The sequence below is a fragment of the Protopterus annectens genome, chromosome 2.part0, assembly GCF_019279795.1.
Source record: "Protopterus annectens isolate FY-2018-M chromosome 2.part0, PAN1.0, whole genome shotgun sequence".
Classification (NCBI taxonomy): Eukaryota; Metazoa; Chordata; order Ceratodontiformes; family Protopteridae; genus Protopterus; species Protopterus annectens.
In genome coordinates this window covers 395567767-395580424 of record NC_056728.1, presented here as the reverse complement: position 1 = coordinate 395580424, position 12658 = coordinate 395567767, and the positions used below count along the sequence as shown (strand labels likewise).

The window sequence follows — 12658 nt, the reverse complement described above, 5'->3', positions numbered from 1 at the left end:
TTACTTATTAGTGAATAAGTTTCTGTACATCATTTTTTAGCCCAGGTGGCAAACTGTTTTTCTGATGAGAATTGTTATGTCCATTTTCAAACAAAGTGCCTCAAGCTCTGACTTTCCTACTACCTCCTGCACTCCTCTAGTGTGAGGTCAATCACGCCTTTCTGGAAATCAGGATGCTGTTTTCCATTCTCATATGTCAGTATAATACTGCCATATGTGGCTTCTGCTGAAATAATTTGTCTTAACCTAGCAATCTGCTCTATATGCAGCAGAAGTGAAAAGAGAGGATGCATTGTTTTCTTTGGGAGGAGTTCGTCATGGCTTAGAGGAGTAACATTTTTCACATATTCCACCCAGTCTGCAACTAGGTGTGGTATACACCACCCACAACTGTAATAAGTAGAAGTGCAGGAGAAAACCAGGAGAAATCTGTTTTGGACGGATACACAGAACATATAACCACAGCCATTAATATTCTACTTCAATAGATACAGTGGTAAGTAAATGCATGTGCAATGTTGGCATTCTGTAGGTCTGTGTGTGGTAATTTTGTTAAGAAAATACAAATGCTGTTCACAAAAATGCAAATTTTTTTCAACAGTGCCTTCTTGCAAGTTTAACGACTGCAGTTTTTAACATTTCTGATGCAAGTTTTATTTATTAAGGAGAACTGTTTTGTTAAATTGCACATATTCCACAATCTCAAAAGGCAAAAGTCTCTTATTTGGCATGACTTTTCTCTGTCTGTCTTTCCTAAATATTCAAAATTCAAGTGATAAATTACAAAAAAGTTATAAAATAATGGTTAAGCTTTGATGACAGAAAGGGTTGTGGTTTTGGGAAGGTTTCTTCTTTAACACAAATATGGCATCTCGGGCCAAACAAATGTGTTAAACAACTATAAGGGAGCCCAAGCAATAAATGCACCCTAATCAGAAGAGTTACAAGCAGTACAAAATGAAAAACGGGGAAAAAGGAAGGAAAGAAAGTCCCTCTTTCCTTAGTAAATTCTCTTAAATGTTTTCTTATTCTTTTTTTGGCAACTATTTTGGATGTTACTTTTGTGAACATATCCATCATTTTGTGATCATTCTAATCATTTGCAATTTCCATATGTCATCATACATAAGCGGTACTTACACTATTTGGATTGCTACTGCATCTTCACCATTTTAACCATTTCATACTAATTTTGATATAAATTGCCACTGATTTTGATTGCCTTTTGCCATACAAACATGATTGCTGGTGCAGTGAAAACATAGTCAGCTCTTATTTTAGCAATTATATTACTAACTGCTTTCTTGCATAAGAAATATAAAAGTAATTGCCTAGTTTATATTTGTTGGTTAGAGTGACGGATGAGTTAAAATGTACTTGTTCTTTTGAATTACATCCATCTAAAGGGATTGTAGGTAGTAATTCTGTTTCTGTTTATATATATATATATATATATATATATATATATATATATATATATACATGTTATATACTGTGACTAGTTAATTTACCTGAATTACAAAGCAAATAAATAAATGCATACATACATACATACATAAATGTCACTGTCATGTATATTTCTACAACTGAGTTATTAATTTGTAAACAATTTAATTCTACTTGAATTTTCAGTCATTTCATGCTCAGAAAGTCTTCCATCTTGGAGGTAGACCCAGGATTTAATAGTTGATTTTGAGAGTTTATTAGATGGAAATGATACCTGTACTATATATGCAGCTTAATTATATATTTCTTATTGCAAGTAATACTAACTGACTAGCCATGAGATGATGATAATGCTTTACAGTTCTGCTATGAAATGCCGAGTCAGAAGACACTGAAGCAGGAGTGCAGCCAGAAATATATATATTTAGCACTCTGACTTAATATTGTTACTCCCACCACCAAGCCTTTCATTTAAAACATGTAATCATTTTTTTAAATGCTGTCCCTGTGCACGCAGAAAAGGTAGACACTGTTTTCAGCCATTGCCCCTTATAACCATAAAATTACTATTTTTAAATGTGCATTCCTATTGCATAAGCATGTTTTGCATAGCTCTGTTCTGTAAGCATTAATCTATACTGTTCTAAAGATTTCCTGCTCTTTGAGTAGTCAAGAGATGCTCATACAAAATGCAATAATTTGAGTACACCAATGTGTCTTGCTACACCCTACTACCAAAGAACTCCATCATCAAACACAAATATCTGTAATACCAAAAGGACACAAACTCAAAATATAGGCATCTTGCTATAAGGGGGCAAACCCAGACTGCATCCCTCATGTTATGAACTAGCCTCCCACACCCCTTAACTTAAAAATACCAACTCTACTAATGAACAAATATTAAGAAAGGAGAACTCATCCAAAGCATATAAATCACTGCCAATGCATGCATAAAAACTGCAGTAGCAGTGATTTCTTTTGAAAACGTCATCAACATTTTGTACCCTGGTGTCTTGTAACTTAGACATTTGACCTTCAGGAGTTTAACCTCAGTGGCATGTAGATATACCGAGCTACAAATCTGTTCACTATTTGTTATAGTTCTAGAATTGAATTTAATGTTTTAGCGGCAGGTGGTGTAAAATAAATTATATTTTACAAAACCGTATGGCTCCACAGTTTAGTTAACCCATTGTTTTTATGCTTTATTACATGTACATGGGTTTGGGGTTGGCATAATGGTTAAGCTGTTTACCTCACAGATACACAGCATAGGGTTTGATTTTCACCTTGGGAATCATGGCTATGCTTAAAAACATCCTCTGGGGTCATTAGCCTAGTAATCATCTGTGAACCTATGCATTTTATGTTGACTGTTATATTTAACGTGTGTCTACACATGGCAGTAGGAATATCAGAATTACCAGCATTTTAGTTTAACTTTTGCAATAAAATGCTAAAACATAAGATTTTACAGTCACAATTTAGTAATGATTAAGCAAGAAAACTGTGCTGACTGCTGGACACATTTATTGGATTTCAGTAATGCAGACTGTTGCTTAAAGTAATACTTGTAGGTTGGAGTTCATTTTTACTTCTCAACAGAATGAATGAATGAGTCTGGGAATGCTTGCAAAATGCATTTGCTCCCCAAAATATACTTCAGGGAGCCATGCAATCTATTACAAGAGAATGACATCTTTAGTTTGTAATGCTGCTACTGCTCTTCACTCCATCAAATTCCTCCTTCTTAAATGTATATGGTTTTGTAATTGGCTTTGTGCTGTTCCCCAGAGGGGAAAAAAAACAGCCGCCATTTTTATGCTTCCTAAATGTGGCTTTCCTGTTTAGTGAGTGTAACATTAAAAAAAGTGCATGAATAAAAAAACAACTGGTCTATGTTTGAGCATGTGTATGTGCATTTGTTTATATAAGGGCCCATTCTCTAACCTCAAAAATCCCCTCCAAGGTGGACATTATCAGGGGAAATAATGTCCTTCCAGGGGTGTAAGGTTCACTGCAACCCAGGGGCAGGTATAAATTCCCTGATAATGCTCACTTTGTTGGACATTATTGCTAGCAAGAAAAGATTACTTGGCCAGTAGCATAACATTAACTGGATTAAAAAGGAAAGCTGCAGACATAACATCAAGGAAAAATAACAAACATATTGTTTTGAAGCTACTCCAAATGAAACATTACAGATAGCTCAGTTTTGCATTTTTTTGCCCAGATAAACTAATGCAATTCTAATTTCTAAGCAAGAAGTTCAATTAGCTAATAGACCCTAGCTAAGATTTTTACACCCAGTGTACATATTGTACAGACAAGTTACTGATTTGCAGATGGAGAACATAGCTGTGTATGATATAAAGCTGTATCTATTGGTAGCACATGACAACTTTGCAGCCTGCCAGTGCCTGCAGGTTAAAACCATGTGAATAGAGGAGGGTAGCAAAAAACTGCAGCAGAAGCTGTGTTCAATTCAAAATGTTGGTAGTAAGCATAGTGGAGGGGGCCATCTGATAACAACATGTCCTGACATGCAGACATTCAGCTAGCATGGTATAAAATCTAGATTTGGGAGTTAAGGTAAGTTCAGGATAGGGAGGGGAAGTACAGAGGAGAGTATTGTCATATGTTTGTCAACACAGGTATGACAGGTGTCACTCATGACCATTTTTCATCTCTACTGAGGATATAATATTACAAGTGCAATGTGGTGCTATGTGGAATTTATAGTGTGTAACGTATAGCAAGTGCTGAGGCTAAACATGAAATCTGTTTAGGAACTAAATATCTGAGCAGGCCTGCGCCTTGTATAAATGAATAATTCAACAAAGAGCCTGCTATGCAATGAGGCATGTAATTTTAATATTATGATTTTGTCTTGGGGAAAGAACTGTATTGGAGGGGGTTCTAGGTTAAACAGGAACATGACAGGAAAGGTACTGTAATGGAATGGCAGACACTTTAATAATAAATGGATCTGTTAGAGATTGGACTGTAATGCAGAGACAGCTGCTCTTTGGCTCTGTAATGTCTTCAGGATGAGAGTGCAGTATGAGGGGGATGAAACCTTTTTAGATAAAGGTGCTCCAGTTGCAGGACTATGACAAAGAGGTAGGGTTTTATTGGGATATTCATCAGTGCTCTGACTACTACACTGACCTGGCAGAAGGACCATTAGGTTATAATAAAGGAGCAGGAATGGATTAGGCCCTATTACTGACAGGAAGATATGTTAGGCCATGAAGAAAGCTGAAAGGTGACTTTATTCATAAAATTGCATGTCTTTGATGGGGCTCTGGTGAAAGGGAGGGCAGTGTAGTTACACAAAGATGTGCTGGGAAAGAAGGGCAATGCAGAGATGACTCTGAACCAAGCATCCGTCTCTGTGAGACCCTTTTGGAGGATGCTTGTGTCAGCTGGAGATTCGATTATTGCCCCCAGTTTGCAGTCATCTGCGAACTTTGTCAGCCATAATCCCCTCGTGTTAGCCTGAACCTCAGAGAAGTATATACCGAACAAGAGAGGTCCCAGAACTGATCCCTGTGGGACGCCACTTGTAACTGGTTTGGATTCGGACATGGCACCTGCGATTCTGACCATGTGGGTTCTATCTCTGAGCCAGTTTGCAACCCATCTTGTGATACAGGGGTTGATATTCAGCTTTTTATTCATAAAACTAGACCTGGTTAAAGGTGAATTTATAGTTAACTAACTGAATTAAGTATTTTATATATATATATATATATATATATATATATGTATGTATATATATATATATATATATATATATATATATATATATATATATATGTTTTTTTTTTTTTTTTTTTCTTAGCACTAATTGTGTGTGTGCTGTAGTCATATGCAAAGACTTTCTCTTCTTAAAAATAAGAAAGTGCTCCCATTTTTAACCTCTGCTATGATCTTTAAAGGCCACTAGTATGATTTATAATACCGAGAGTTTGTGAAGTGTGCATACACACCCATCTGGAACAAACATCTGACAGCCAGGACTTCACCTTCCCTCCACTGGTATAACTAAAGCACACTGACATTATATAGTGCTACCCCTTCCCTCACACTCGGACCCCCTAACTCCAGCATATTAGTCAGATGGACACCTCCTTTCTTCTCTGCCCAATGAATTACTATTTCTGGCACAGTGTCCATTTAGAACACTGATCCTTGTGCAGTCCATCCTCCAGGCCATCTTTACATAACCATAGACCTATGCTCCCCACTTATGTTATACCTCTTTGCTATATTTTTATGAATACAGGAGTCTCTCTTTTGTTATATCCTTGAAGAAATGCAGAGCCCCACACCATATTATTGTTCTCATCCCCAAGGCTTCCATTTATCAATAGAAATCCCTACAACAAACTGCTTTCTTACCTTTGGCACAGTTTTGTAAAATAAAACCTCACTGACTCATTACAGTTGTATCCCTGATACCGTACTGTATTGTTAAAAAAAAAAAACTCCCTTTTCATCCGCAGCAGAACAGTGTAATATGAAATCATGATCTCTCAGACACTACACATACATCCCCTGTATACTTGGACAGTGGTAAATGACTCATTTCCCGGTGGGAATGTGTGACTAATAAACATATGCTATTATGCAGCTCATTTTAATATACTTAAGGTAGTACAAGGGTGTTACACATTATAAATGACTGTATAAGCCAAAACCTTTCCATACACATTAAGACTGCAGACACAAATGGATTTGGTTGGTAGACACCAAGTCAGTTTTCAGTGTCACAACAGTGCCTGCTCCTGTATCTCCTTGTCCTGTTCTGTCCCACGACACTACTGACTCAGTGGTGTGACAAGCAGCACACTCACCTTTGCTGGTGAAAGACCAGAAAGCTGTTAGGTTCTATTCCTACTCTAGTTGACTGGATTGTTGACGCTGTAGTGCAGCATTAGGGTGTGTTGCAATCCTGAGTGTATCATCCTTGGATAAGGTGTTAAACAGAGGTCCCATCTGCCTGAGCTGGTAGCAGCTCAGGCGGATTTAAATGATCACTGAACATTTATCAAAAAGACAGTTGGAACTTGCTCAATGTCCTGGCCAAATTTTTGCTAGTAGAATAAATACTTCCTGGGGCCTCTCCTAATACGGGCTACTAGCCTAGTGGGAATACTCCTCTCAGCAAAAGGTAAATACAACCATTATTATCATTAAAATGTGCATATGATTTGCAGTTACAGACTTCAGTAAAGCAGAGGCACATTAAAAGGGAATTAAATAAGAAAAAAATAACATCTTCAGGGTTTCTCACTTGTTTACAAAATGAGGTTTTGATTTTGTTTAGTTAGTGACAATGTTTGTGCAGGCATGATTCATGCTTCTGATACAGCCTCAGGTATGGGTGGTTTCAGCATATCGCAGCAACATAAATAGCATACAGAAGTAAAGTAAAGAGATATATTTTTCAAAGCCAAAAGTAATTATATAAAAAGAGGCTTAATTTTGAAGAGGCTTTTAACATTCAGCTAGAAATTAGATCTATGCTTTTATGACTCTAGTTCACATCCTGTGCTTAACTTCTACAATTGTTTATCATTAATGGCTCATTCCGATACCTCCTTTGTGTCTAGTTTCCAACACATGCTAGAGTCCATCCAAACTATTTTACCGATGTTGAACTTAAAGACACAGTTACATGATTTTCAACTTTTTTTATTTTGTTTCTTGTACAATAATAATTATATATAATAATATACTGCATTATATAATTAATAATTAATTAATAATTTAAAATTGATTAATTAATTAATTAATTGATTGATTAAGATATACCAAAACAAGCAGATATAACAGTTTTTTCCACAGTCCATCAAGTTCATAAACAGTTAACTCAGCTTATTAGGTTGGGGTATTCTTTTTTTCAAGCCTCCGAGGATTCTGCAGTATTGTTTACATATTGTTAATACTTGTTTCTTTCAGAGTTTCAGTATTTCTTGCACTGTTGCACTTTGCATGTATATTTATATGTATATTTACTTTTTTGTCTTTAATAGTTGCATGTATGTCATTTGTCTTATTCTTAATAGTTGTATGCATGTCATTTATGTAATTCATACTTGGACAGTTGCTGAAACCAGATTCAGATCCCTTGTATGCGTGCATACTTGGCCAATAAATGTGATTCTGATAATGCCAACTTGTTAATCAATATGCAACTGTAAAAATAACCAATCAACTATAATACTCAAATTAAATGTGCTCTCTGAGTTTCATAGAAAATGTGTTATATTTAAACTATCAAAATAGCACTGATGTTTCTGTGTGTGTGTGTGTGTGTGTGTGTGTGTGTGTGTGTGTGTGTGTGTGTGTGTGTGTGTATGTGTGTGACTCAGTTTTAAACACTTGGAACAGAATTCTGTAATTGACTAGTGGAGTAGTAAACAGAAACTTCAGTTTCGATTTTTCAGTTTCCTTTAGAAATGCAGTAATGAATGGAATAGACATTCCCCCCGGATTCAGCAATGAGCTGTGCAGGAATAACTTATTCCTGCATGGCAGGGACCATTCGTTTTCAGCACGGCAGCGTGCCATGCATATGTATGAAGGAACACTGCCATGCTGTAAAACGTCCATGGTTCTGTGTACGAGCACGGGGGGGTGTCTGAGAGCAGAGCTTTCACAATATACATGCCCCTGCACTCCAGAATTGCCTTTCAGCAATTTAAAACAAGCAAGAATGCTCGTAACATCCCAAGCCCATCAGGATAACAAATCTGGTCAAAGCCATAAGAGACAATTGTCCCTACTAAGGCAAAAGTTGTAAAAATAACACATGTAGCATAAGCACATAGCACACACCTTCCAACCTGTCAGAGTAAGGAATGTGGACAACGCCAAAAGGGACAACTGTCCCACAAAGCAGAAAGTTGATAGAATTACAGGTTCAGCATTAGCATGGATATTCTGAAGGATACAAATAAAAAAACACAACAAATATTTTTTAAACATGCAATAAACTAGTAAGTAAAACCACACAGCAACTCAGCAAACAAAAGAGAAGTGAAAAAACAAGCCAGTCACACCAGGTACTTAACGTATTTGCAGTTTAATCCAAATGCTTTCATCTTACTAGTTTCAGACTTCTTCAGAATAAAAAATAAAGTACTCAGACATATACTCCCCTGGATTTACTTATCTCCCATGCAGGACTAGCTTAGTCCTGCATGGAAGCGGCCGTTAAGGAGCAGGACGGCAGCGCACCATGCATATTAATGAGGTACACTGCCTGAGCTCTTAATCTTACATGGAGGATGTAAGAGTGCAGGGGGCGTGTCTGAGAGCAGGACTCTTAGAATATACATGGACGTGCAATGAAAAACAGCAGAAAGGACAAAGAAATGAGTGACACCGCTCATAGGTGTCCGCATATGCCCACCAACATTCCCCCTTATGTACAACAGCAAGTAATTACAAATAAAATGAACAAACCCTTTTTTTTTATTTTAAAATCCAATTTAAGCTAAGTGTAGGTGCGCGGGTATGCTCATCGCTTAGCTACAGTTAATACAGCTTAAATGGCTGAAGAGAATAACAATGAAGATATATGCAAATGAAGCAGCATCTCAATAGTGTAGTGGGGAGAGCATTCCTTCCAAGCAGGCATTTCTGGTTTGAGTCCCACTGCAGCACTTCCATGGCAAGGTCCATTATGACAAATAATTTTGTTGCATAACCCACTAAATAACATATATTTGTGAACTGAAGTACTGTATTAAATGCACATGTGAGGTGTCAGAGTCATAATGAATAAAGCACTAGTAAGCAAGTTTAAGCACCAGTAAGCAGTAGTAAGAATTTTTAAGCACTAGTAAGTGAGTTTAAGCCTGTTTGCATGGGGGTACGCAATGCACACAGGTTAAGCAATTTTAAAGATAACTCTCTGTAAGCATATGTAACCAGAGATTAGCAGTGCTTACCCTCACGCAAACCCATGCAAACCTGCTTACAACTGCTCAAAAGTGCTTTAATCACTCTGGATCCAATGGCCCTTGTTCTGCCAAGCAACAAAATAAACAGCTTTGCAGGTCTTGAACCCAGGACCCTATGCACTATAGTCATAGTAGGTAACCACCAAGCCACCACAGCAGTACAAAAGAATGAGGTATCACCAAACAAGTCCTCACTATAGTGAAATCAAACTGAATCTGTGAAAGGAATCAGTATACAGTCATGTGTTCCATAACCCACTACATAACATAAATATGTGAAGTGGAGTACAGCAGTAAGCCCAGAAGTGAGGTATAATTGTAATAGAGTGTTGAAGTCCCCAATAAAACACAAGGACCCATAGAGTGTACGTACACATTAATCATGGTTACCAGGCAGATATGTAAGATGTAATGAATAAGAAATCAATGCCAAAAAGAAAATATACTGCAAAGTCTAATGTAAGCAATGCTAAGCATCGCACAGGCCAGCTTAGGAGGTGTAATCAATGTGTAGGCCACCTAACTCATTGTGCCCAGTGGTATATCCCTTTAAACAATGCCAACCTTAGGCAAGCAGGTTTTCCCATAGCTTAGCTTTTTCAAAACCGGCCAATCACAGAAAAGTGTGGGAAATCAGCACTACATAAACCCAACAGGCAGGAATACATTTCATAACTGGTTGTAGCTTTCCCTTGCAGGCACCATGTCAAGACGGGGAGAGGAAGTGCGCTTTCAGGCACAGTGCTGGTGCATCCAGTAGTCCAGAGTCATGGCAGGACTCCTTGTCAAAGACCATGACCAGAGACTGCTGCAGGGCCAGTACCAGAGTTCCAAATATAAGGCGGAAGCCTGGGACCGTCTCGCCCGTGACCTCACCAGTGCCACTGGCATACCCTGAACTAGTGAGCAGGTCAGGCATCACTATGCCAACCTGAAGCAGCGTAAGGGGGACCTCTTGGAGCAGTGGATCCAAGAGGCTAGAAAGGCAGGGGATGTCCCAGCTGTGTGTAAGTATCACCCTACTATGTGTGTAATAATTGCCAGCTCATGTATATCATGGATAGGTATGGTTAAATATTCCTCTTATGTCCTCCACAACTGCAATGGAGCAGGCCGTGAACCAGGAGGCCATGGAAGTTTCCTGGAGAGGTTGCAATGCAAGGCAGGTCAGTAATACTCTTGCATGTACTGTCATAGGAAATAAATCTAAAAGTAATAGTAAATTAATTGCCTGTATAAAACATGTATTGTTTAAAGCAAGTACTGCATACACCAGAGAATATGGCAGGAAGAGTCTCATATAGTATGTATGTAAATAAAAGCGTAATAGCTTGACAATAAAGGTCTAACTGCTGGACTGCATGTGTATACTCTGGTATCATATGGTAATGTAGATTTTCAATCACGTAATAGTACTGTTGTATTAAGCACTGTTACCCACACCGTGCACCATAAATAGAATGTGTAGGAATGCCTGTATATGACTGGTGTAATCTCCAGATGCCATTTAGTACAACTGAGAGACACATAGACAGAAAACAGGGAAACACAGACAACAAAACCCAAATAGCACATGCAACTGAGAAGTGAATTGTTGTATTTTTAGCACACACAGCCACAGTTCTAATCCTGCCAGTGGTAGTAGTCTGCATACAGAATCATACCTCACAACTGTGCAGATATGTCCAGAATGTCCAGTAAAGTGGCCCGTTTCTGTTACTTGTCAACCTGCCCCCCTGGGAAATCAGTGGGATGATACCAGACATATAGGCAGCAAACAGGAAATACAACTGATTGACACACATGTATGAGAACAAAGCTGGCACACTAGCAACTCCCCAAAACCTTGTGAGAGCAAGAAGCCATGTATGTCCCATTCACACCCCCATGTATCACTGTGCCCAGAAATACAAGAATGATATCCTGTACTGGTACTGTTTACAGTGGTATTGTATGGCATTGTGACAGATGCAGTTGCTCTGAATAATGAGGTAATACTCATCACTGTCACCCACACTGCCCTACAAATTATAACTGTCTAGGAAAGCTGTATAAGAGTGTGGTAATACAAGGTCAGAATGCAAAAGCACAGGAGAATTAGAAGACAGAAAGCAGATAGGAGATATGCACCAATATCGATATAGCACACATAACTCTGATGGACAGTGTTTAAGTTGTAGCAGACACAGCCATGGTCTGAATCCTGGGAGTGGAAGTAGGCTGCATACAGAATCATACCCCACAACTGTACAGATAAGACCAGAATGTCCAGTATATGGGCCCATATCTACTGCCTGTCCCCCTGGGAAATCTGTGGAATGATCCCAGATGTTTAGCCAGCAAACAGGGAATATAAGTGATTGTCAAACATCTATGAGAACAACCTATCACTGTAGCAACTCCCCAAACTGTTAGGAGAGTAATAGTCCAAGTATGTCCTATCTACACCCCCATGTTGTCAGGCTGTGACCAGAGTGTGTACAGTAACAGAGTGAGATGTATGTGCATAATACTAATGTGTAATCTGGAACTTTGTTTGGCAACATTCAGGTAATGCTAACAAACATTGCTCCCACAGGTACGTCGGATATGAACACTGTGCTGAGAAATAAAAACCTTTATACCCTGTACTGGTACTGTTCACTCTGGTATTGTAGGGAATTGTAAGTGTTGCAGTTTCTCTGAATAATAAAGTATCACTGATCACTGTCACCTACATTGTGCTACATAATATAACTGTGTATGAAAGCATGTATATGTGTGTGTCAAGCCATTAAAGGTTGAAGAGGGCAATAGTCTAGATATGGCCCAGTACACCTGCATGTGGTCAAGACATGGCCAGAGTCAGTGCAGAAACAGTTGGATAGCTATGTGCACAACATCAACCCAAAATCTGGGACCATGTGTAGAAACAGTTAGTGTTAACAAACATTCCCTCCACAGGTATACCAGGTAAGAGGTGTATACTGCAGATAAAACCAGTTCATGTATAATGATGACTACAGCCATATCACTGTCCAATCTAAGGGTATAGGGTAGTTTAGTAATTCTTGTAAGGTACAGATAACAGCACTGACTAGGAAAGTAATGTGGACTACAGGAATATACTAGTTGTTAATTCACATCTTTCTCCCCACACCATATCTCCAACAGTAAACTACATACCCACCTCAAACAGTATGTAATGACTCCAATGTTCTGATTATGTCCAATTGGTTGATAAATATTTT

At 38.2% G+C, this 12658-nt stretch overlaps 1 protein-coding gene across 2 annotated transcripts in view; it reads left to right on the top strand.

Moving 5' to 3' along the window:
• The first annotated feature begins 354 nt into the window (after positions 1–354).
• LOC122793102 (annexin A1-like) overlaps positions 355–12658 on the top strand; it is a 280484-nt gene continuing 268180 nt past the window's right edge. The window contains exon 1 of one of the 2 annotated variants that reach the window (XM_044060833.1): positions 355–496. The gene's annotated coding sequence lies outside the window, so the exon portion shown is untranslated. The remainder of the gene's footprint in view (positions 497–12658) is intronic. The other variant, XM_044060834.1, reaches the window with a different exon arrangement.